Raw genomic sequence first — 25,721 nt, forward strand, 5'->3', positions numbered from 1 at the left:
TAGCCTCTTCAACAAATGGTGCTGGGAAAACTGGAAATCCATATGCAACAGAATGAAACTAAACCCTTTCTCTCACCCTGCACAAAACTCAACTCACAATGGATCAAGGACCTTGGAATCAGACCAGAGACCCTTCATCTTATAGAAGAAAAAGTAGGTCCAAATCATCAACATGTCAGCTTAGGATCAGACTTCCTTAACAGGTCTCCCATAGCACAAGAAATAAAAGCAAGAATCAATAACTGGGATAGATTCAAACTAAATAGCTTTTTCTCAGCGAAGGAAACTATCAGGAATGTGAAGAGAGAACTTACAGAATGGGAAAAAATCTTTGCCACTCATACTTCAGATAGAGCACTAATTTCCAGAACATATAAAGAACTCAAAAAGCTGTACACCAAGAATACAAATAATCCAATCAACAAATGGGCTGAGGAAATGAACAGAACTTCACAGAAGAAGATATACAAGCAATCAACAGATACATGAAAAAATGTTCAACATCTCTAGTAATAAGAGAAATGCAAATCAAAACTACACTAAGATTCCATCTCACCCCAATTAGAATGGCAATTATCAAGAATACAAGCAACAATAGGTGTTGGAGAGGATGTGGGGAAAAAGGTACACTCATACATTGCTGGTGGGACTGCAAATTAGTGCAGCCACTCTGGAAAGCAGTGTGGAGATTCCTTAGAAAACTTGGAATGGACCAACCATTTGACCCAGCTATCCCACTCCTTGGCCTATACCCAAAGGACTAAAATCAGCATACACAGAGATATAGCCACATCAATGTTCATAGCTGCTCAATTCACAATAGCCAGACTATGGAACCAAACTAGATGCCCTTCAATTGATGAATGGATAAAGAAACTGTGGTATATATATACAATGGAATATTATTTAGCTATAAAGAATAATAAAATTATGGCATTTGCAGGCAAATGGATGAAATTGGAGAATATCATGCTAAGTGAGATAAGCCAATCTCAAAAAACCAAAGGACAAATGATCTCACTGATAAGGGGATGATGACACATAATGGCGGGTGTGAGGGGGGCAGGAATGGAGGAAGGAGGGACTGTATAGAGGGAAAAGAGGTGTGGGAGAGGTGGCAGGGAAGGAAAAAATAACAGAATGAATTAAACAGCATTACTCTATGTAGATGTATGATTACACAAATGGTATGCCTTTACTTCATGTACAAACAGAAACAACATGTATCCCATTTGTTTACAAAAAAAATAAATTAAAAAAAAAAGGCAGTGGATGTGGCTTAGTTAAGCACCCCTGGGTTCAATCCCTAGTACTACATTAAAAAAAAAAAAAAAAAAAAAAAAAAAAAAAAAGAAGTGTATAGGAGAGTGTATAGATTATATTCAAATACCTCACCGTTTTATACCAGAGACTTGAGCTTCTTCAGATTTTGGTAGCCACAGTTTTAGGGTTTTGGAGTTTGAACTCAGTGCCTTAGGTGGGTATTTTAAGAAAGGAAATTAAGGTTGGGCAACGTTGTGACATGAAATAGTTTCAGTTTTGTGGATACAGTAAGATGAGGTCTTCAAGGGAGTCATAACAAGTAAACTACTACTTGTCAGATAAATTCTTAAAAACTTACCTGGATAAATCCAGATTATGGATAAAATTAGCTTTGCAAAAATTTCCCCCAAATGGGTGAAGTTATTTATTGATTTATAGTATTAACTTTCTGGACAAGAATTTCCCAGGGATAACATTTCAGTTCTTTTTTTTTTTTTTTTTTTTTTTTTTGCAGGGCTGGGGATTGAATCCAGGGCCTTGTGCATGCAAGGCAAGCACTCTACCAACTGAGCTATCTCCCCAGCCCTAACATTTCAGTTCTTAATTCTAGTAACTCAGCTACAGAGTTAGTCTTTATTATCATTCAGGAAAAATGAACCATCCTTAGAGGCCAAGGCACTCAATTTACTCCATTCCTTTCGTAGTCTAAATCGATTACTGGCAAAATGTAACCTGTGAACCAAATCTGGTCCACTGCCTATTTTTTGTACAGCCCTAGAAGCTAATAATGGTTTTTATTTTTAAATAGTTAGGATTGGGGTATAAAAGTATTTCATGATACATGGAAATTTTAAGAAAATCAAGTTTCAGTATTCATGAAGTTTTACTGGGGCTGGGTACAGAGGCGCATGCCTGTAATCCCAGCGACTTGGGAGACTGAGGTAGGAGAATCACAAGTTTGAAGTCAGCCTCAGTCACTTAATAAGACCCTATCTCAAAAATGAAAAAGGACTGAGGTGTAGCTCAGTGGTAAAGTGTCTACAGGTTCAAGTTCTAGAACCAAAAAAGAAAAACACACACACACACACACCAAAACAAAAAACAAACTGGGATGTGACTCCACTACTCTCATTTATTTGTGTATTTTCTGGTCTGCTTTTGTGCTACAGGGGCAGAACTGAGGACTATAACAGAGATTGTTATATTATAGGCTGCCACGCCTATTGTATTCACCAAGTGCTAGACAAGTTATTTGAAAATAAAGGGGAATATATGGGAGGAAAAAAGTGAGAGAAATTATTCAATGTCTGAGTAGTCAGATCAAAGGCAATTGAACCAAAGATATTCTGTGTATATATTTAAACTCAAAGCTAATAGCAAGGTACCCCATAGGAAGATGTATTTTCAAATGCAAAATTTTAATGCAGCAAATTAAAATCAAGTTTTTTTCTGATTTTTTTATTAAAATATTTTTTATTTTTACAGACTCATTTTGATTCATTGTATATAAATGGGGTACAACTTTTCATTTCTGTGGTTGTACACAATGTATATTCACGCCATTCATGTAATCATACATGTCCATAGGGTAATACTGTCTGTTTCATTCTACTGTTTTTCCATTCCCACCCCCTCCCACCACTTTTTCCTCTACACCATCGAAAGTTCCTTCATTATTCTCTTCCCCCCACCACCCTGCATCATTATATATTGTCATGCACTTATCAGAGAAAACCTTCGGCCTTTGGTTTGTTGGGCTTGGCCTATTTCACTTAGCATGATATTTTCCAACTTCATCCATTTACCAGCAAATGCCATAATTTTACTCTTCTTTATGGCTGAGTAATTTTCCATTGTGTGTGTGTGTGTGTGTGTGTGTGTGTGTGTGTGTATCACAGTTTTTTTATCCATTTGTCAATTGAAGGGCATCTAGGTTGGTTCCACAATCTAGCTATTGTGAATTGAGCTGTTATGAACATTGATGTGGCTGCAACACGGTAGTATACTGATTTTAAGTCCTTTGTGTATAAACTGAGGCGAGGCGTGGGATAGCTGGGTCAAATGGTGAATCCATTCCAAGTTTTCTGAGGAATCTCCATACTGCTTTCTAGAATGGCTGTACCAATTTGCAGCTCCACCAGAAATGTACAAGTGTGCCTTTTTCCCCACATCTACACCAACACTTATTATTGCTTGTGTTCTTGATAACAGCCATTCTTACTGGAGTGAGATGAAATCTTAGGGTGGTTTTAATTTGCACTTCTCTAATTACTAGGGATGATGAGCACATATATTTGTTGATCACCTTTATATCTTCTTCTGTGAAGTGTCTGCCCATTTCCTTAGCCCATTTATTGACTGGGTTCTTTGTATTTTGGGTGTAAAGTTTTTTAAGTTCTTTATAAACTTTGGAGATGAGTGCTCTGTCTGAAGTGTGTGTGGAAAAGATTTTCTCACACCCTATAGGCTCTCTTTTCACATTATTGATTGTTTCCTGTGCTGAGAAAAAAATGTTTAGTTTGAATCTATCCCATTTATTGATTCTTGCTTTTATTTCTTGTGCTAAGGGAGTCTTGTTAAGGAAGTCTGGTCCTAAGCCAACATGATGGAGATTCGGGCCTACTTTTTCTTCTATTTGGTGAAGGGTCTCAGGTGTAATTCCTAGATCCTTGATCCATTTTGAGTTGATTTTTATACAGGGGGAGAGATAGGGGTTTAATTTCATTTTATTGCATATGGATTTCCAGTTTTCCCAGCACCATTTGTTGAACAGGCTATCTTTTCTCCATTGTAAATTTTTAGCACCTTTGTCTAGTATGAGGTTACTGCACTTATGTGGGTATGTCTCTGTGTCTTCTATCCTGTACCATTGATCTACCTGTCTATTTTGGTGCCAATTCCATGCCATTTTTGTTACTATTGCTCTATAGTAGAGTTTAAAGTCTGGTATAGTGATACCTCCTGTATCACTCTTCCTGCCCAGGATTGCTTTGTCTATTCTGGGTCTTTTGTTCTTCCAGATGATTTCATGATTCCTTTTTCTGTTTCTATGAGAAATGTCATAGGTATAAAATCAAGTCTTGAATGCCTTTATATTTGAAAACAAAGTTCTCAGTTTTCAGTAATTGTGTATTTGGGTGTAAATGTGTTTCTATTGGGGAAGGAGGATAGTAAATAGAAATATTTTCCCTTTTATTCTTCATTACATACACACATATACCCTTTGCACCAACTAATACACACACACACACACACACACACACACGCACACAAAATGATCTCTCAAATAAAATTTAAAAAAGCAATAACAAAATAATCCCTCAAACCATATCTACACTTTGTATTTAAACAAACAATCAAAGATTCTGAAAGTAAGCACAAAATGTAAAGCTTACTGAAAGAAAAATGATGAACAAATCAGGTGTAGTGACACGCCTATAATACCAACTTCTCAAGAGACTGAGACAGGATTGCAAGTTTGAGGCCAGCCTGGCAACTTGGTAAGACCCTGTCTCATGTTAAAAAATAAAAAGGACTGGGGATATAGTTCACTGGTAGAGTGCCCCTTGGTTCAATCCCTAGTACTTTGGGGGGAAAAAAAAGATGAACAGCATTATTAATGCACAAAATATCCATAGTACATAAATATTGATGGTTTATCTGCTTCTCTAGTACTTTGGAACCATAGCAATTATTTATTTGTTAATTATAACTCATGTGAGCTCTAAGAACTGGGAACAGGTTTTCAATTATTCATTGATGTTGCATCAAAATCTCCTAGAGTAGGACAGGCATGGTGGCACATGCCTGTAGTCACAGCTACCTGGGAAGCTGAGGCAGGAGGATGGCAAGTTCAAAGTCAGCTCAGCAATTTAGCAAGGTCCCGAGCAACTTAGCAAGACTCTGTCTCAAAATAATAAATAAAAAGAACTGGGGATGTGGCTTAGTGGTTAAGCTCCCCTGGGTTTAATCCCTGATTCCCCTCCTCAAAAAAAAAAAAAAAAATCTCCTAGGGTATATAGGTAAGAGAATGACTATACAAATCAACATAAAACCCTGAGCTATACAGCAACCAGCTCAAGAAACCAAACCATTACATAAGAGTAACCAGTTCGGGAAGTCAGTCTATCTACAAGTCAAACTTATAGAAAGTCAGTCCACCATCTCTAGCAATCAGCGCAGGAAGCCAAATAATAACCTATGTCACAATCAGCCCCAAATGACTGGGACTTGATTACTATCTGGCATCTTCCGTAGCATTTGCCTTCTGCTTCCAATTTTGGAACAAATAGAATAAAAATGTATTTATTTTACACTTAATAATTGCATCAGACGCTACACTTCTAGTTAGCCCAGCTATAGCTTCTCTATGCCAACAGCTTTGAAACAAAGACGGTTTAACTTCCTGGAACTTGGAACATCATCAGTGTCCAGTAGCCTAAACATTCCAAGGAGGATTTCTGAGCCCATTTTGGTCTTTGCATGAGGAGGTATTATAAAGGTGTTAGAAAGCCTGGGTCTAGGATTACCCTTCACTTCTAATTAGGTTTATCTATTCCACTCCATAAATATTGCTCAAATATTGATTTAAAAAAATAAAAAACCAAAGGTTGGGAATGTAGCTCAGTTGGTAGAACGCTTGCCTAGCAGGTACAAGGTTTTGGGTTCAATCCCTGGTACTATCAAAAAAAGAAAACTCTAAGGTATTTTTGTCATCAGTTCTTGCCATTCTATGTATTCTTTCTGCAAGGGACATTACCCCCTGACCCCATTTCAGATCTTCCTGACATCTAGCCACCTTCTCTTGATCCCTGCTGTTGGTAAACCTGAAGCTGAGGGCTCTGGGACTAGGAGGCAGCAACAGCAAAAGGCTACTCTGTAAAGATGAAGAAAGAGACCAGTGGCAACGTCGTAGTGGAGCCTGGCCTCAGGTGAGTTCTTGGCCCAGGAATCTGGAGAATGAGATCCAGAGACAACGAAGGGTAGAGTAAGCAAGATGTATCTGAAGAGAAAAAGGCTCTAGCAGTAAGGGAGGGGTCCCAAGGGAGGGTACACCTGGTTGTTTTTTTCTAGGGGTTTTTAAAGGCATTTCTGATGGTCCAGTGCAGGTGATTGGTTGGGGATGTAAATGAGGGATGATGGCATGGACCAATTAAGTTCTGAGTTTAGTAGGCCAATTAGAAGTACACAAATTTAATCCCTTATTTACATGATTGAGAGGAAATGCCAACCACATCCCCAGCCACTGGGATTACAGGCACCTGGCCCAATCCTTCGCTTTCAACAAATTGAAGGAACCAGGTTCAGTAACACATGCCTGAAATGCCAACAATTTGGGAGACTGAGGCAGGAGGATTGCAAGCTTGAGGCCAGCCTCAGCAATTTAGTGAGGCCCTAAGCAACTTAGTGAGACCCTGTCTCAAAATTAAAAATAAAAAGGGCTGGAGATTTGACTCAGTGGTAAAGCACCTCTGGGTTCAATCCCTAATACCAAAAAAAAAAAAAAGTTTCAGGTAGGGCTGGGGAGATAACTCAATCGGTAGAGGCCTTGCCTTGCAAGCACAAAACCCTGGGTTTGATCCCCAGCACCATTAAAAAAAAAAAAAAAAAAAAAAAAAAGTTTCAAATAACTGAATAATGTCACTATTATAAAATCCCTTCCATTCTCATTGACATATTTATGATAACAGATTGTCAAATAAAAACATTGAGATTTAGGTATGGAGGGACTTTTTTCAAAAAGACTCTTGTATTGAGGGTAGGTGATTATTGCAATAGGGGAGTTAAGTATTGTAAAAGAGAGAAACCTACCCTGGAGTCAACAAGTTTAGAAGGAACAGTGTAGGGGCATGTGATGTCAGCAAGTGGCACACTGGGCAGGTGGCACTGTTGAATACTTTTTCTTTGTAGTCAGCGATGCTTGTTTAAACTCAAGGGTAGGCCAAAGTTCAGGGGCCTCACAAGAGAAAAGCCTCACTAAAGAATGGTTTAGATTGATCAGTACAAACATTTCTGTCAATTATTTAGGAGACAAAGAATGGGAATTTCCGAGGCCTGTGTTGGTCTCGTGACTAGGTAGTCAAGGGGGTTTTCCATTAGTCTTGTCTAAGCCATATTGATAACATACCTGAGATCTGATCTGACTGAATGTTGTGTTCTTGGCTCTTGTGTCTTCAAATGAGAGAAATTCCAGCAAGACATGAGACTTAGTAAAAGTATAGCTAAGTTTATTAGAGGAGAAGAAAGAAAGGGGGAAGCACCCTCAAGGGAGAGGGTCTTCTCAGAAAGGGAGTATCTATTCACTTTTTTGTGTCCCAGCTTTTATTGGGGTAGGGGGATTGTCAGAAGGTCCCGCCCAAGTATCACCTCTCAGCTCTAGATTGACAGACTAATTTAGCTAACAACCCAAGGGCAGCTCTTGGTTGTCCACCTGAGGGACAGGTCCTGATTGGAACTGGTTTTACAGACTACGGTCATGGGCCCTGGGCTGAATCATCCTGCTTTCCTAGGTCCGGGAAGCTCTGGTCTGTGTTGTTGGTGTGGAGTCTTGCTTAAAATGTCTTAGGAATTAGGCCCTTCTGAGCAAACATACATTTGTCCTCCCCTGAATTTAGGAGAAATTGTTTATAGGGCTAAGATCAGTCAGCCAAGGGTCCTGAAATAGCCATCATGTCAGACCTTGAAGCACCACTGAGGTGGGGCTGCTCCTCAACCAATTGCTCTGAACTGAGTATTTTCTTAAACTCCTGACCCACTGCTCATGTCTAACTTCTATCTAACAATAGGAGGAAGGGTGGCTTCAGGGAGTAAACCATTTTGTTTGTTTGTTTGTTTGTTTTATTTCTAAGAACACATAGGGATGGAGGGATTTAAAAAAAAGAAAACCTACTGTTTTCCAGTTGTATGGGGTTCAGGTAACATTCAGCACGGCCAGCGCTTTACCCACCAAACACACATCTCACCAACAAATTCGTTGCCAATAAAAATTTATTTCCATGCTAGAATAAACACTAACCCAGCTATTGGTGAGTCTTACATTTTAGAATGAATAGAAAGAATCACTAGATGGATAAAATTTGTTTTCATAACATTGGTGCTCATTGTCGCGAGCAGCAGAGAGGCGAGTGACTAGAATTTGGTTCCAAACAAATTGGCTTTATTTGATACACTCGGGATAACACAAACCTTAATATTTCTAATATCACACATCAATCAAATCATATGGCAAATAAACACAACTCAATCAAATAGTCCAAAGTCCTCTCTGCCTTGGTTCCGATGACCCCAAATGCAACGTTATCTTAGTCGGAGAGAAGACGTCGGCTGGTCTCAAAACTTCCTCTGGCCTATGGTCCGGGAATGGAGGACAGGCAGGCTCCGCTGGTCGTGAAGCCATCAGAGCGCGGAGTCTCGGCAGTCTCGACTAAGTTGCTGAGGGTCTGGCTAAATTACTGAAACTGAACTTGAACTTAAGACTTAGTAAAAGTATTGCTAAGTTTATTAGAAGAGAAGGAAGAAAGGGGGAACTTTGCACCCTCTGCCTCAGCCTACTCGGAGACTGAGATTAGAGGCACTGCGCCTGGCTTCTTGATAGTTTCACCAAGGATCCAAGCCTGTGAAAATTCCTCAGGCAGTTGTTGACATTTTTCAACAAAATGGCCCAATTTCTTTAAACTGTAGTGCTGGGCATCAGTAATGAGTTGCACACCACACTGGGGACCAGCAGTGATGTCCTTCTATGTCCCCAAGATGATGCCAGGGCAATTATGAGGATCAGTCTTTGTTTCATAACTGGCCTAATACACACATAAAATCTGAAGACAGCCTATCACTAGCTGTCACCAAAGAGAGTTTGAGGAGGTCCAGGTCCAGGAGACCTCAACTGGAGACAATGGGTCTTTGATGTACCTGATGAAAAAGAATTTCAGCACAAGTTTGAAATTATGAAAATGAGGGGTATGCATTCAAGGGAGAATTCAGCCTCTCTTGAGAGATGGACTTTGGGCTCTTCTCTTAAAGAAAACTGGCCAGGGATAAGTATGGAACGGTATGTGAGGATGTCATCAGTTTGTTGATCACAAGATGGTTGGTGGTGATCTGGCAGTTCTTGGGATCCTGAGATTGATGATCGGTGTCTTCTCCATTGGAAAAGTACTCTAGATTCTAGGTTTCATATCTCCCTTTGCTCCATATACTCTAAGAATACATGTATTTGTGGGATAATTAATGTGTACAGGGAAATTTTCGTAAGTGGATGAATTTCCAGTAACTTAAAGATTGTGAATGAAATATGTAGATTTTTCCAGAAATTTGGGAATGACAGGCCTGGGAGAAATGCTGGATTGGGGAAAGACAAGCCTGATAGAAAATTTGTTTGGAGAGTGAAGGTATGAGGAATTTTATCACAAGGCTTTTAGATTAAAGTTACAGTCTCACTTTTCTTCCTTTTCTTTCCTCTCCACTATCTTTTTTTATTTTTTTCTTTTCTATCCTGCATCACAACCATTGTGGAGAGGAACCTGTATGTCTTAACTGAATAAATGGATATGCAAGGGAAATCCTAGCTCCTGGTAAAAATGGCAAATGAGCCAGGTACAGTGGCACACACCTGTAATCCCAGCAACTTGGGAGGCTGAAGTAGGAGGATTACAAGTTCAAGGCCAGCCTCAGCAGTGAGACCTGATCTCAAAATAAAAATAAGAAAGGTTGGGGGTAGCTCAATGTAGAGCACTTCCAGGTTCAATCCCCAGTGCAGGGAAAAAAGAAAAGAAAAGCCATAAATAGAAATAATATATTTGCTACACATGTAATCCATAAAAGGTTAGTATTCAAAGCAAAACACATTTTTTAAGACTGATGAATTAAGAAAAAAAATTTTTTGAAAATGGATTTACATTATAAACTGTCATCAATATTTTACAAATGTACTTTGTTGAAGTTACACACACACAAACACACACACACACACACACACAGTATCTATTAGGTATCTATAATACATTAGGCAATATTAGACATTGCCCAAGGTGCTAGGGATACAAAGTTCTTGTACTCATGGATCTTATAGTTTCATTTTTTGGTACTGGGGATTGAACCAAGGGATTCTTTGCCACTGAGCTACATCCCTAGTCCTTTTAATTTTTTTTTTTTTTTTTTCCTGAGACAGAGTGTCCCTAAATTGCTGAAGGTCTCACTTAGTTGCTACGGATGATCTCAAACTTGCAAATCCTCCTGTGAGATCCTCCTGAGTGGCTGGAATTACCCGAATGTGCCACCATGCCCAGCTAGTATAGTTTATTTTACTTGAGTCCCCTAGAAGCCAACCATTAGAATGATCCCAGGCATTCTCCCTATCCCTTTCCCCGACTGACTTGAGCTGAGGCAATCCAATATGGAAGTTTGCAGTCTTAACAGATATGCATCAAAGTGGAGATCACAAATAGTCAATTAACATAGGAAAAGATTCTGTCACTGATTATCAGTGAATGTAAATCAAAGCAGAAATTCAATACAATTTTAAGTCTATCATTCTACAAAAATTTTAAATTTGGACAATGTCAGATTTGGAGGAACATTTGAAGTAACAGGAACTCTAATACTACAGAGAATGAAAGCTGGGATTGTAAATTGCTAAATCAATATTGAAGGACATATTGATGATATATAGTAAATTTGAATATGAAATATTCTATTTAGGCTTTTTCATATTTAGGAGTTTTATGTTTGTAAGGAATCCCACGGAAACCACACCAGACACAGGAAATCACATAAGGGAGTTTATTAAGCAGAGTGTCTCCCTGCAGGGTAAGAGAGAAAATGAGAGGAAAAGAAAGGGAAAGAGAAAGGGCCTGCGCTAGAGAGAGTGTGAAAGCCAGGAGGATAGAGCAAGTGAGGAGAAGAGATAGAAGAAGAATGAGAAAAGATGGCGGGGTAGCTACAGTAAACAGTTGAATTCTGCTGGGCTAACAGGGGACCAATATCGGAGAAGGATACTTGCAAGCTGACTGATGAACCAATAGCTAGCTAGGATGTTCACAGATTGACGAGTGGTTGGGAGGCGGGGAAACTGCAACAGAAAGGGTGGGGGAGCAGCTTTATACATTACAATGTTGATCCAAAATAAAAAGCTGTGGTGGAATAAGTATAATATAGTACCATTGATAGCAAAGTAAAAATCCATGCAAACCATTCTGTAGGCTGCTTAAGAACTCATATGTATTTTGTAAAATTATATAAATATACAATGAAATGATAGACTATCAAATTCAGGTAGGGCTTAATTTGGGAGGGAAAGGTGTGGAGCCATGTAAATTGGAGATTTCAAATTCATTGGCAGTCATTTATTTCTTTACCTAGATATTCCTGTTGTATTCCTGGGCTTGATGAGTTAGTTTTTACTTTTTTTTTTTTTTTTTTTTTTCCCTGTGCTAGGGATCAAACCCAGGGCTTTTGGCATGATAGGAAAGAATTCCATCACTGAGCTATCCACCCCCTTTCCCCCACCAGCCCTTTTTACATATTTTGTATATCTTTGTTTGTTTTGGTACTGGGGATTGAACTCAGAGGCACTTTATCACTAAGCTACATCCCCAACCCTTCTTATTTTTAATTTTGAGACAGGGTCATAATAAGTTGCTGAGGCTAGACTCCAACAGGCAATCATTCTGCCTTAGTCTCCCAAATTTCTGGGATTACAAACATGTGCCACTACCCCTGATTATGTATGCATGTCTTAAATACAGATATATGCCACATAAAATGACATTTTGGTCAACACAGGGCTGCACATACATGTGGGTCCCATGAGATTATAATGAAGCTAAAAATTCCTATTGCCTAGTGACATACTAATATGTTAACACAAGACATTGATCATCTGTTTATGTGTTTATGAAAATTCTGGTAGAAACAAAATATACTGAGCTGCTAGTTATATAATTATGTAAAGTACATTAATACTCAATAATGATAATAAATTACTAATAAACAATTGTTATTCATGTATTTATTATACTTTAAAAAAAAAAACCTACATTGTTCACCTTGGCTTCAAATTTACAATCCTCTTAACCTCTGTAGTTGCTGGGATTACAGACGTGTCATTATATCTGGATTATTATAACTTTTGGATGTGCTCCTTCCTTCTACTTATTTATTTTTTTAAATTTTTTTAAGATTCAGAGAGTAGAAACAGGCCCAAACTAGTCAATATCAGCAGGAGGTTATCTCAGAAGAGCATGATTGGAATGTTATTGCAACTAGAAAGCAGAGATTTTACTAATGAATGATATTTCATTCTCTCAACAGAAGGAATGCTTTTAACAATCTGATCTGTGAAATATCTACCAAAGGGAAGTTGACGAGCAAGAAATTCTCATTTAATCTGGAAAGTATGCAGGGTAGAGGACTCCATTCCTGTTTGACTTGATCGAGCACTGGGTATGTTGGGGACGGGGTATAGATCAGCGCTTGCCTGGCACATACAAAACTCTGAGTTCATTTTCCAGAACCAGGTGTGCAATGTGTTTTCAGAATGACATCTGGCATGCTCATTGGTTTTATCTTTACTGTAAAACAACAAATATGAAAGTAGAAATCTCCACATAGAGGTATGATATGCATCATAAGGGAGAGAAATATGCATATTTTATTTACCTTTGTATCCTTGGTACATAGCATCAAGATTGACACATAATAAATACTAATTCTCCAATGGAAAAAAGAATAAATTAATATCTTGAGTGTACAGTTTAATCAACTTTTAATTTATTCAATATTTTTGTTATTTATTTATTCATGTAGTCATTTGTGAAACTTGGGATTTAACCCAGGCATGCTCTGTCACCAAATTATATCCCCAGCCCTTTTTATTTTTTTACCTTGAGACAGGATCTCTCTAAGTTGCTTAGAGCCTTGCTAAGTTGCTGAGGCTGGCCTTGAACTTGCAATCCTTCTGCCTCAGCCTCCTAAATTGCTGGGATTACAGGCAGTGCCACTGTGTCCAGCTCCTTTTGATTTTTTTATTTCATTATTTTTATTTTTAGCTCTATTTTTTATTTAGAATCTAGAGACAATATCCGGATTGACCTCAAACTGTTGCCAAAAACTCTGTCCTTGTCCGGATGCCAATCCAATAAAGAGGACACAGTTTTGAGAAAAAGGAAAAAAGTTTATTGCTTTGCTAGCAAAGGAGAAACACAGGGGAATCCTGTACCAGAGGCTATGATTCTACCATCAGGGGGAGCAGGGGGCTTTTAAAGAGGTGGTTCAAAGGCTGTATACATTCCATGTGTTCTCTGTCGGAATTGTAATTCACATGTTAATTTGGGAGACAGTCATTTCTGAGATCTTCTGGTGCCATCCCGAAATTGTGGATGACTTTGTTCCTATGGTAGGCATGTACTCAAGGACAGATAACCCTGCCTAAAATGGGGAAGATAATCCTGTTACCCCCTGAGATTAGGGAGGAGCAAGGAGAGAGGAAGAGAAACACGTCCATTTTAAAAATAAGTGTCAGCTGGCACAGTGGCGCACGCCTGTAATCCTAGCTGCTCAGGAGGCTGAGGTAGGAGAATCTTGAGTTCAAAGGCAGCCTCAGTAAAAGCAAGACACAAAGCAATACGGTGAGACCCTGTCTCTAAATCAAATACACAAGAGGACTGGGGATGTGGTTCAGCAGCTGAGTGCCCCTGAGTTCAATCCCTGTTATCCCCCAAAATTAAAAATAAATTGTAATGGCAGAGCAGCAAGGTCTACGTTCAAATCATAAAATGGACCACTGTTACGCAGCTACACTGGGAAGACAAAGGGACCCATGTCCTTCGCCCTGTCTTTGAGGGACTGACAATAACTTTGAGGTTTTATAAAAATGGGTAAGCATTAGGGAGTTTCGAGAACCAAAGGCTTTTCACAGTCCAAAGCAAGTGATCTTGACTGGGTGTGGTCTGTCCATCATTATCTCAGGATTGGTTAGGCAAGGGCCTTGTCCTGAATAAGAAAATTGCTGTTGCCTCGGGTAGCTGACTTCTCACCAGCTGTTTCTGGGAACAGGCCTTGTTCCTGGAATCCAAGGTGACTCGGAGTCAAGGACAGAGATATGGAAGAGAGGCAGGGATTCCAAGTCTTTCATACTTCTTCAGACATTAGGACATTTGCAGGCAAAAGAAGTCTAGGGCTGGGGAGATAGCTCAGTCAGTAGAGTCCTTGCCTTGCAAGCACAAGGCCCTGGGTCCGATCCCCAGTACCACACACACACACAAAAGAAGTCTAAGTCCTTGTTAGAATACCAGTCTAAACTTGTTCTCTCCCTAAAACTACTAAAACCGCAGTAGTGGGAATAATAAAAGAGACATGAGCCAGGTGTGGTGGTGCACACCTATAATCCCAACAGCTAGGGAGGCTGAGGCAGGAGGATTGCAAGTTCAAAGCCAGCCTCAGCAATCCAGCAAAACCCTGTCTCAAAATAAAACATAAAAAGAGCTGGGGATGTCCCTCAATGGTTAAGCGCCCCAGGGTTCAATCCCTGGTACCAAAAATAGGGGAAAGGGGCAGCGGGGTGCGAATGTACCTCAGTAATAGAGCACCTGCCTAGAACAAAAAATGAAAAACTCCACTATGACTAAAACGAAGAATAACAATAAAAACTAAGCATAGTTTATTAGAAATATGCCAAGCAAGGGAGAAAATGACCAAATGAAATTGCTCAAGTGGAGTAACTTTGGCGTTTGAATTTTTTTTTTAATTTTTAAATTTTAAAAATTCACTACCATGTAATACATGTCCATGGTTTTATCTGTGTTCTGTTTTACATTGTATGTTCTATTTATTTATTTATTTTGTTTATTTTTTACGTGGTGCTGAGGACCAAACCCTGTGCCTCACATATGCAAGGCAAGTGCTCTACTTCTGAGCCACAACCACCGCCCTGGCATTTGAACTTTATAAAGGTTTTCGTGGCAGTAGTCAAAGGACAGATTTAGGGTGGGGCTAGCAGGAGTGGGGGAAGGGCAGGAAGGAAGGGTGGGTTCGGTTGGTAAAAATTGGTTAGAATTTACAGATTTGAGCCTGTGACTGCATTGATAGGCTAGGAAGGGCTGTTTGTGAAACTCCGTGTGGTCTTATGTTTCCTGAACACAAGGGTGCAAGCACAGATTTTGCCAAAATAGTTAACCTGTTTTGCACATGTGATTTCCTTAGCTTTCCATTCCTCAGTTGTGAGAAAGGTAAGAAAAGATATGAATTCTTAAAACAAGAACAGGATATTATTTTTAAGGGAAAAAAAAAAAAAAAGAAGAAGACATAAGCTAAATACATGTTAAGAGTTTTTTATTATTATTATTGTTTTTTAATGGTGCTGAGAGTTGAACCCAGGGCCTCACTAGATATGCAGCCCAAAGACATGACAAAAAAATTCTTTTTTTTTTTTTTGGTATCGGAGATTGAACCCAGGGACACTTTACCACTGAGCAACTGCCCAGGACACCACCCCCACTTTTTAAATTTTGAGACAGCATCTCACTAAATTGCTGAGGCTGGCTTTGAACTTGGAATCCTCCTGCCTCAACCTCCCAAGTTGCTGGGATTACAGGCGTGTGTCATCGCAACCGGCAAAAAATGAAATTGAACAAAATATTGAAAGATAAAAATTTAAAAGTACAGGGGCTGAGGGTGAGATTCAGCAGTAGAGCGCTTTCCTAGCATGCCCAAAGCCCTGGGTTCAATCCCCAGCACTGAGAAAAAAATAAATTTCAGGTGCATCAAAAAGACAAAAAGAGAAAAAATAGTAGAAAGAAAAAGAAGTTTATGAAGTTCAGCCACCAGTTAATGGATTTGCAGGAAGAGAATAACAGGGGAAGAAACCCACGTGAAATGATTAAAGAAAAATTCCCCCAACTGAAGAATATAAACTGCCAAATTGAAAGAGCAAATCACAATAAAGTAAAATTGTCCTCCACTAAAGCATATGTTTGTGAAATTGAAAGCATCTAGGACAAAGAGGAGATTCTCTGGCTTTCAGAAAGGAAGGTCTGAGAGGAAGGGAGGAGCAAAAAACAAGGAGGAACAGAAATCACAATTGCTTTGTATTTCTCAACAACACAGGAAGCTGGAAGACATTATGGCAATGCTTTTAAAATACCAAAGGAAAACATTCCAGCAGAGAACTCTCTGTTCAGCCAGTTGCCAAACAAATGTTGCAGAGTTGGGATGTTGTTCAGTTGTTTAGCACTGGCTTAGTATGCACAAGCATGGGTGTGATCCCCAACATGGCAAAATAACTAATGAAAACACAAGTGTTGCCAGAGGTGGTGGCACATGGCGATAACCAAGTTACTAAGAAAGCTGAGGCAGGGGGATTGGAAGTCCCAGGCCAGCCTGCGCAACAACCCTGCCTCAAAGAAACACAAAAAGTAAATATAAGTGTTGGTATAGACAAAGACTTGCAAAGAGTTAAAAAAAATTTTTTTTTTTTTTTTAAATTTCCATTTACTTTTCCTAAAGAAACTACTCTCAAAGAATATGTACTACCAAAATGAGTGCAACTCAAAAAAGAAGAGAATTGGGCCTGGTATAGCACACCTTTAAACCCAGGGACTTAGGAGCCAGGCGAAGGGTTCACAAGTTTGAGGCCAGCATGGGCAATTCAGTGATGCTTTTCAAAATTTTAAAAGGCTGTGGAAAAAAAGGTGGGGGTGCTGTAGACATGGCTTGGTGGTGGTATACCCCCAGGTTCGATCCTCAGTGCCACAAAATTAAGATAAAAAGAGGAAAGTATAGACTTAGGAAACAAGAGTGAAGAAATAGAACTCAAAATCCAAATGCATTGGAGCTGGGTCTGGTGGCACATGCCGGTAATCATAGAGACTCAGAAGGATGGCAAATTCGAGACCAGTCTCAGCAACTTAGTGAAGCCCTGTCTCAAAATAAAAAAATTTAAAAGGACTGAGGATGTAGCTCAGCGGTAAAGTGCCTCCTGGGTTCAATCTTCAGTACCAAAAAGAAAAAGATGGATGTACTCTGTTAGGGTCCCATTGCGACTAATCCCCGGAGAGTCAAAGTGAACACACGGTAATGCAAATCACACAACGAGGTTTTATTAAAGCAAGCTCGAGCCTGGACCGCAACCAGCCCCTCAGATACAATGGCGGGGGGGGGGGTAGGGAGCGGCCCCAAGCGGTGAGAAAGCGCTCTATTTAAGAGCTTCTTCCCGCATTCATACACAAGGACCTGTGCATTATTGGTTAAAATTCACACAGCTAAATACTTGTCCTCTTTTGGTTTGGTCCCTCCACTTTATTTGAATCTTATTGGGTCCCGCCAAAACTGAACGGTCCTGGAGGGAGCAGGGAGGAGGGAAGGAGTGAATTATGAGGGAGAGGGGTCAGGGCTAGGTTCCCCTGTCCTTGATAGATGGGGTCTCCGGACAGCTGCACATTCCTCAGGTAGATATCTCTGAACAGCCTTGATAAGCCCGGGGCCCAGCACATCCCATGTGACCCTTATTGGCCCTCGAAGGCGCCGCTGTGGCTGCCGGCATCCTCAGTGCTTGCACGCCCTTTTCCTGGGGGTCCGGTTCACAAAATAGCTTGTTTATACAAGAGGGCTGCACGGATGGCACCCCGTTCTCAACAACTCCTATGGGCCAGGTTGTGTGGGCAATGACCAAACAGATTCCAATTTACCCAGAGACTCCATGCATGTAAGAAATGCTTCTCCCATGGAAAAACCCCTGCTTCTGTACCTACCAACAGTTGCTTATCTCAGCATATTGGCAACACAAAATGCCAAAATTGTTCCTTCTATTCTTATTTTTGTACTTGTGCAATGTGCCCTAAATGCATAAAATGTTAATGTTTGTCTAGACATTAGTAACCATTCTTTAACTTGTACTCAACTAGGGTCATTTTGACCCACTTCCCCTTCTGCTTATGATTTTAGATCTCAGGATGTTTATTTGTAGTTTCAAATCTTGGCAATAGTCACTTATGATTAATGTACTGACATGCTTTACTTGTGATTTTGCACTATACATGATTTGTTCTAATCCCTGGAGAGGTCAAGGAGTGCAAACTTGCAGTTTGCCCTCATCCCACCAGCTGGTACGGTGCCAGCTGGTGAATAAAGATGGTTCCATCTCCTGCTTTAAGATTGATTCAGTGATTTATTGCAATCTCGCTGTAACAATACCATGATCTCCTCTCCAATATGCCTACTGCCATTTTGGAGCTGGGCTCAGAATCTTCACTGAGTTTGACTTATTTGTATTCCTTGCCCTGCTCACTTGTGATGCTGTGCTTTGATCTACTCCTAAGACCTTGGCATAGTTCGTTACTTATAAATAGAAAAGCTTGGGATTAGGGATGTAGCTCAGTGGTAGAGCACTAGGTGTAGCATCCCTTGAGGCCCTGGATTTGATCACAGCATGACAAAGGAGGAGGAAGAGAGGAGGAAGGGAAAGAGGAGGAGCAGAAAAGGAAGAAGAGAAGGAGGAAGAAAAAAAAGAGGGAGGAGGGGGAGGAGAAGGAGAAAAGGAGAAAGAGGAAGAAGCCTAAGGGGGAGGTGGCAGGGGAAGGAAGGAAGGAAATAGAGAATACAGAACACGCTGGGTGTGCTGGTAATCCCGGGAAGGCTGAGGCAGGAGGATCATAAGTTTGAGGTCATTTTGGGCAATTTAGTGATACCTTATTTCAAAATAACAAATAAAAAGGGTTGAGGATGGTAGCTCAGTGGTAGAGGCCTCTGGCTTCCCATCCTTAGTATTGCAAAATAAATAAAACTTCACTCAGAACTTTAAGACCAGCCTAGATCTTTAAGACTCCACTATGTGACTTAGAAAAATTAAAAATTGCTAAAGGAAGATTTCTGATTATTTTTCAGATCAGGAATGTTAATCCAGAAATTACAAGTATCTATTGTGTTTTGAACAAATACACCTGCTGCCAAAAGCTCGGTCCTTATCCCTGTGCCAATACGATACGAGGACATGGTTTTGAGAAGAAGGAAAAAGAAGTTTTTTCACTTTGCTAGCAAAGGAGAAACACGAGTACTCCGGTCCCAGAGAGTGTGATTCTGCCCATCAGGAGGAACAAGGGAATTTTAAAAGAGCTCTTTTCTACATCCAGGTGCGCCGTGAAGTGGTGGTGGGGGGGGCGGTCCCAGGGCCCCTGATGGTGGGTTAACATTCACTTGTTAATTTGGGAGATATTCACTTCCTAGATCCTGTGGCAGGTACGTCAAGGTAATCCTGTTCCCCACCCCCAGGTTAGGGAGCGGGAGAGGGAGAAGAGGAAAAGGAAAACTTGCCCTTTGAAAAATGAGCCTCAGAGCTGTATTCAAAAAGTGAAGTGGGCCACTGCTACAGAATCATCCAGTACTTAAAGATGAAAATCGATCCCTTTTAGTCACTCAGCATCCCTATTGCCTTTCCATTCTATTTGGAAGTCTTCAAACCTTAATAGTATTTATGGGTAGATCCCTTTAGGTATGACTTGGTGAAGGAATAAGTGAAAAGCAAAAGCTTTTGTCATTGTTGGAGTTATCTTTTTTTTTTTTTTTTTTTTTTTTTTTGCGGTGCTGAGGATCAAATCCAGGACCTTGTGCTTGCAAGGCAAGCACTCTACTGACTGAGCTATCTCCCCAGCCCTGAAGTTATATTTAATCAAAGATCAAACATAATTTATTCGAACTTGGCATTTATGCTATTTCCATGTATGTTTCTACAAGTGGATAACATTGTATGGAAAGGGTTTTGTGTGTTGCTTTTGTAACGTGGTCCACTTCACCTTTTGAATATAACTCTGAGGATTATTTTTAAAAGAGACATGTTTTCCTTTTCCTCTTCTCCCTCTCCCGCTGCCTGACCTGGGAGGGGGAACAGGATTACCTTCATTTACCTGCCAGAGGATCTAGGAAGTAAATATCTCCCAAATTAACAAGTGAATGTTAATCCACCATCAGGGGCCCTGGGACCCCCTGTCTGGGCACACCTGGAATGTAGCCTCTGAAGAGCTCCTTTAAAATCCCCTTCTTCCTCATGGACAGAATAACAGCCTTTGGGACAGGAGTCCCCAGTGTTTCTTCTTTGCTAGCAAAGCAATAAGCCTTCTCTTTCCTTTTTTCTCAAAACCCTGTCCTCATTGTTGAATTGGCATCAGGGACAAGGACTGAACTTTCGGTTACACTTTCAAGGTCGGGGCATAGAAGATGTCTTTTGAGTTTGACATGAAAATCAAAGCAGAAAATTCGAGTGGTAGTTGTTTAGGTAACTTTCTTTTGAAATTTATGGGCAAGACAGTATTCAACAGGGCTTCTGTTGCACCTGACCTTTGGAGTTAGAAAGACCTTGGTTCGACATACAAAAGTATGTTGCCTAGTGTCAGGACAATTACTTTACCATTCTATGTCTTAGTATTTTCTTCTGACAAATGGGGTTAAAAATATATTCATGTACAGTGTCACTGAGATTTAATGAGTTAAAGAATGTAAAACACTTAATCCTAGATCTCAATCAATGTTAGCTAGTGTGAGTTTCAATAGTTCCCTAGAACTATTCTAAAAATATTCAAGATAGACTCTGTCCCTTGGAATTGAACCCAGGGCCTCATGTACACTAGGCAAGTGCTATACCACTGAACTACATCCCCAGCCCTAAAGGGAGACTCTCTAAAATGGTTTCCAAGACACTTCTTAATCTGGCTCATGCTCACTTCCCTGTTTCAGCAAATGGCAGATAGTTTCCTTTATATGCTGTAATTGTCACAGGAGAGTAGGGAGCTAAAACTTCTAATCTCGGTTCTTATGTTCTGATGAAAGAAAATCTAGACACCAAAAGCCATTCGAGAGAACTTATAAATGAAAATAGCTGTAATCCCAGCAGCTCAGGAAGCTGAGGCAGGTTCAAAGCCAGCCTCAGCAATTCAGCAAGGCCTTAAGCAACTTAGAGAGACCCTGTCTCTAAATAAAAAGATGGGGATGGTCAAGTACTCCTGGGTTCAATCCCCCATTGCCACAACCAGTGTTGCCAAACTCTTTGTTCTGGTGAGAGGTGAAGGGGGATTGGAAAATAAAGATTCACAAACATAGATTTTGAAGATTAAGCTGGGATCAAGTGGAGCTCTGCCCTCTGATGGAGATGTAGATATAAAGAGTTCTGCCAGCCATCTTTATTTAACCTCATTATCAGATTAAAGACTATGCAAGCATTATTCTTTGTATTCAGGAAAGTTTACAGAAACTAGGACTTCTGTGTAGCTTTTCCATAATTGCAATCCACAGTTGCAGAGTGCAATGTTAGGAGCTTTGTGTAGCTCTCAGCAAAGTCTGTTGTTTAAAGTTACTATAAAGCCAGCAGGCTCAGGAGAAGCAGAACTGGTGAAACATTGTGGTTGTCTAGAATTCCTCTATTTTCAGGAAGTATGTGCCTGAGATCAAGGTCAGAGCTGATAGGACTCTTGCACAGAGCCTCCTCATGCAGGGTATTGCCACAGCAGCTAAGCATCCTGCGCCTTTGCACAGAAACACTCCCAGGCAGCAGGCATGCCATAGCCATGAGGTTGTCAGAAATCCCCAATCTCAGTCATTGCTCTCCCATCCTCTGTCACCACTCTCCACACCCCATACATAGTGAATGTAGAGAAAGTCTGAAACAGCATGGGGGGGGGGGGGGCGGCCAGGCCCATCTCTGAGCAGAGAACCACAAAGGAAATAGTCTTGCTTCCAAATGTATTACTGTTTGATGTCTGTCTTGAGAACCAGGGACCACCTTCAACAGGCTTCACCAATCAAGTGTTCAACTCCTCCTCCTTCACAGGTGCTTGGTGTAGTCTTCTCCAGAACAGTCATGGTGGCCATCCTGTTCAGAGGGGCTTCATTTACAAGTACCTCCTATGTTAATGTGGGCATTGGGATCAATGGTTGGTTGGAATTTACCTTAGTGCACCTGCACTACTAAAGAAACCTCTCTTCTGAGATATATGGAGGCACCTAAGTTCTTAAAGCCTAGCTACACAATGAATGACCTCAGTGGACCCTGTCAAGGGTTAGTCCCATTGATCCTTTTTTCTTGATGTATTTCTTTAACTGGCTTCCTTTATTTCTATCTGTTCATTTGCAAGTTTTGTGCACTTGGTGTTTTTCTATAGGTTATCTCATTAGCCATTTGCCTTAAAAGTAATTGAAAGAAAACCTGTGACCTTGCCATACATTTCGCTGCTCACTCCTAACCGCTTCCTGACATTGTGTTCCTCGGGTCTCTGTCTTGTTCATGTCTTCACTTCCTCTCTTCCCACGAATGTCCTCTTCTTGGTTTCTGTCCATTCTTCAAGGCTCCACCCTGACGGTACCTCTTCCATGAAGTCTCTTAGTTGGATGGCTCGCTCTTGGTGTGTGCTCGTCACAGCTCCTGCTCATACCCTTTTGTAACTTTGTATTCGTTTTTGACTTTTTTTTTTTTTTTTGGACTGGGGATTGAACCCAGGGTCCTTAGTCACTGAGCCATATCCCAGCCCTTTTCATTTTTTAAATTTAAAGACAGGGTCTCACTGAGTTGCTTAGGGGCTCACTAAATTGCTGAGCATGGGGTTACAGGTGTGTGCCGACGTGGCCAGCCATATCTTTGTATTCGTGACTTGTTTCGTTTGAATGTTGTGAGCTCCTCTGAGAGCAGAGATTATGTATTTTTCATATTTTGAATCCCCAAAACTCCTGTAGTGATTTGTACGTGGTAGATATTCAATGAGTATTTGATAAATGAATAATGAATGAATAAATAAAACTCAGACAAACTACTTCCAGATCCTAATCCTTTGTTTTGCAGGGCCTAGGACCTTACCTTTATTTGAACATTCAGGAGCAAGCAAACTCATGGGAACTGGATCACACTAAATAGACTCTGAATGTCGCCTGTAAACCAGTTGCAGTTTACTGAATAATAATGTAACTTCTATCCATGCGTTCCTCTCCTTAGTTGAGTTTTTAGTCTTAATCAATACAATTAATGAAGAGCTTGGTGCTATCTGGTTATGAACCTGAGTTCACCAAGAGCAAATCTATTTTTTTGCTTTTTTCCCCCCGTACTAGCGATTGAACCCAGGGGTTCTCTACCCCTGAGCTATATCCCCAGTTTTTTTAATTTTCTATTTTGAGACAGAGTCTTACAATCCTTATTTTGAGGTCTTGAACTTTGTAATTTTCCTGCCTCAGCCTTTTAAATTACTTGGTTGACAGGCACATGCTACCATGCCTTGCACAAGTTCATCTCTTGAGAAAGGTTTAAGTAGACTATTGAGATGACCCTAAAAGACCAGGAAGTCAATACTTTAATTTGCAATTGCAATGAACTCAGAATGCTTAATTTTGCATGAAGAGTACATTTTCTCCTAGCAGTAAGCTACCTAAGAAGCCAAATCACAAAGACCCACTCATTTATAAGGCAAAAACAACACTGACAGCAAGAAGAAATACTGTTGAGATCTTGTGATGCTATGTTTTCCCCACAGGTTGACCTAACTATGAAATCAAAAGTCAGAATCAGAATAAAGGAAGCTAGCCCAGCATGGTGGCACATGCCTGTCAACCCAGTGACTCAGAAGGCTGAGGCAGGAGGATCACAAGTTCATACCAGTCTCAGCAACTTAGTGAGGCTCTAACCAACTTAGCAAGACCCTGTCTCAAAATAAAAAATAAAAAGGAGTGGGGATGTGGCTCAATGGTTAAGAGCCCTGAGTTCAGTCTTCAATACAAAAAAAAAAAAAAAAAAAAAAAAAAACTAAAGGAAGCTAGATGACCAAATATTTAATGGTATCAGGCTGAAAGAGTTTTTTTTTTGTTGTTTTTTGTTTTTTGTTTTTTTTTTAAGTGCAACTTGGTGCTTGAAGTTTGTGATATAAAACTACTCCTTACAGGAAGAATCTTAAAGCAAACTTGTAAACTTTTCATATATGTGTTTTTATTTTTTGTGGTGGTAGGAATTGAACCCAAGGATGCTCTACCTCTGAGCTACATTTGCAGCCCTTTTAATTTTTATTTTGAGGCAGGGTCTTGCTAAGTTGCCCAGGCTGGACTTGAATTTATGATCCTCCTGCCTTAGGCTTCCAAGTCACTAGTGTGTGTCACTGTTCCCAGCAATTTTATCTTTTATAATGTTTACCTGGCTGACCTACCACTATGAGATTGACTTTTCTGTGGTTGAACTAATCTCATCCTGGGTCAGCAAAACTTTCTGAAAGAGCCAGATAATGAATATTATTGGCTCTGTGGGCCACACACTATTGTAAGTATTCTACTCTAGCACAAGAGTGGCCATAAATAATACACAAATAAATGAGCATGACCATAAGACTCTTTGTTTATTTTTATTTATTTATTTGTTTTTTATTTTCTTATTTTTTCATACCTGGGAGTGAACCAAGAGGCACATCCTAGACCTCTTTAATTTGAGACTGGGTCTTGCTCAGTTTTCCACGCTGGCCTTGAACTTGTGATCCTCTTCCCCAGCCTTCCTAATAGTCGGGATTATAAGCATGTAACACTGTGTCAGACTTGTGTTTGGATATTTTATCATGATTAAGCCTTCAATGAGAAATTCTTTATGTGGACACATTTTCTTTCTTTCTTTCTTTTTTTTTTTTTTTTTTTTTGCAGTACTGGGAATGGAACTCAGGGCCTTGTGCTTGCAAGGCAAGCACTCTACCAGCTGAGCTATCTCCCCAGCCCTCTTTTTTTCTTTTTATTTTAAGTATAATCAGTCTTCTGTATCAGGTACCCACAGATTCAAGCAACCCCAGATCAAAATTTTTTGAACATGTACAGACACTTTTCTTTGTCATTATTCCCTAAAAAAATATGGTAAAACAGCTACTTACATAGTATTTACATAATAATAGGAATTACAAGTAATGTGGAAATGATTGAAAATATTGTGTACAGGTGGGTATACATAAGCTATATGCACACACTGTGCCATTTTATATAAAGGACTTGAACTTCCAAGGAGTGTGGTATCCATGGGCTCCTAGAACCAATCCCCCTCAAATACAGAGGGACCGATGTGTCTAGAAGTTGAATTGCTTGGCCGTGTGGTGTGTTTTATATAATAAGAAACCACCAATTTGTTTTCAAAATATTCATACCACTTACTATATCATACATATGTATGTATGGGAAAAAACAGTACATATAGGTTTGTTTATTTGTTTGTTTTAATTTTTTAGTTGTCCATGGACCTTTATTTTATTTATTTATATGTGGTGCTGAGAATCGAACCCAGTGCCTCACACATACTAGGCAAGTGCTGTACCACGGAGCTACAACCCCAGCCCCATACATATAGGTTTTGTTACTATCCACAGTTTGAGGAATCCATTGGGGGTCTTGGAAGGTATCCTTTACAAGGAGGACTGTAGTATTTTATTGAAGTTTTGGTCTGTATTTCTTCTGTGACTGAATGATATTAAGCATCATTT

Source organism: Sciurus vulgaris, assembly GCF_902686455.1.
Source record: "Sciurus vulgaris genome assembly, chromosome: 5".
Taxonomy (NCBI): Eukaryota; Metazoa; Chordata; class Mammalia; order Rodentia; family Sciuridae; genus Sciurus; species Sciurus vulgaris.